Consider the following 1,975-nt stretch of genomic DNA (forward strand, 5'->3'; position numbering starts at 1 on the left):
ATCCTAATTTCATTCGACCAAATAAAGACTTGCGCAAATCACTCAGAACCACGGAACCTGCCGAGGTTGAATCAAACCAAGATCAAGATGGCTCAGAAAGCTCCGTGGCAGCAGTCAATCCCGTCCGGAAAAAACCTTCTCAACCTTCTGGATCTCGAACCTCAGCAGCTGGCCCAGCAAACCGTAAAATCAACAAAAGACGCCGAGATGAAATAGCATCAGAAACCTTTGGATCTTCGCAACCTAACTTGGATGCAGGAAGTCAACCTATGATGGACCTAAGCCAGAACTTGGATGAAGAAAATGCCAAGGTCAAAAAAAGCGCAAGACCCGGTCCCGCCAACCAAAAGATGAAAACGAATTTGATGATGTTGAGTTATACTTCCATGCTCCCGTTTTTGGAGAGGGAGAAACGGTGAGTGATTATTTATTTTTTGCTTTCTCTATTTTTCTGTTTTTCTGATCCATGAGCTACTGCGTTTGATGAAATTTTAGACAACCGGAACTCCCATGCATTACAAGTGTAAATGGTGCGGAAACACTTACAAGAAAGGAGAAGGCACCCGTGGGAACCTCGTATTGCACCGTGACGGCAACTCCACCCGACAACCTTGTGCCGCACGCCGCGCTGCAATCAAAGCGGGCGCTAAACTTCCTCAGACCGCTCAAGAAATCGCAAGGAACAAGGAAGATCAACAAAAAGGTCAGATGATGGCCTTTGTTCAAACTGTGAAGTACGACCAAAGGACTCTCAACCAGTTACTTGTCATCTGGCTTGTGAGACACTCTTTGCCTTGGTCTCGCATCGAAGATGCTATCCTCCACGTCGCTTTCAACTACGCTCGGACGGGGATCAAGATCAATTCTTGGGTGTGGGCTTCCACTGAAGCCCACAAGCTTTACTGCAACTTGCAGTCCAAGATTATATCGACATTAAAGGTAAGCTTCCACAGCAATCTCAATAATTGAGATTGCAACTGATATCTTTTGTTCTCATTTTTTTCAGGATCTTCCGTCAAAGATTACCCTCATTCACGATGTCTGGACAACTAAAGGCAACCGACAAGCATTCATGGGGATCTCAGCTGCATATGTGACCAACGATTGGGAGTTCAAGATTACTCACCTTGGCTTGAAGTACATCGCGTGGACGCATAAAGGCAAGTACTAAGCAGTTCCATTTGCTAAGATTCTTACGAAGTCTTCTCTTCACTCCAAGATAAGTATCCTATCCGATTTATCTTGTTCTTTCCCCTCATGTATGCCAAATTCTAATTTTATTTCTTTTCTATCACACATCTTGGCCCAGACAACCGACTCGGGTTCAAACAATGGCACCATGGCAGCTGAGGTTGATCGATTGATCCAAGAAGATACTGGGATTGATCTGAACCTATCCAAGAACCACATAAAGTGTTTCTGCCACAAACTGGCACTTATCCTCAACAGTGGTCTCGCGGCAATCTCGGTCGACCCCAATGGGCTGACTAAAACCAAAGCGGCAACACTCGGCTTCATTCCTGGGCTTGATACTGTACCCGAGGATTATGAAGGTAGCCAGATTGAACCGGATCTCATCACTCCCATGGTTGATGGCAAAGATAGTGACAGTGAAGAACTTACGTTGACTGCACCAGCGACTCCACGTGGATCAAAGATTGCAACCGTTTTGAAGAGGGTTGATTTTGTGATTCAGAAAATCACCTCGTCGGCCGCCAAACAATCAGAGTTCGACACGTGGGCAAAGAAGCTTGAATACTCCGGACCTTTGCTTATTGCGGGCCACGGCATACGCTGGAATATCAAATTCCAGAGCAGAGATTGGGGCTACCAGGCTCGCAAAATCATCCAAAAGTTGATCGTAAACGAACGGGACCGTCAAGAACAAGGGGGTGGGAGTCGGACTAACCTTTTCAAAGACATTGAACTCACTTGCAACGACTGGGAGATAGTCAGACGTCTCAACGAGATTATT

Source organism: Puccinia triticina, chromosome 15A (assembly GCF_026914185.1).
Source record: "Puccinia triticina chromosome 15A, complete sequence".
NCBI lineage: Eukaryota > Fungi > Basidiomycota > Pucciniomycetes > Pucciniales > Pucciniaceae > Puccinia > Puccinia triticina.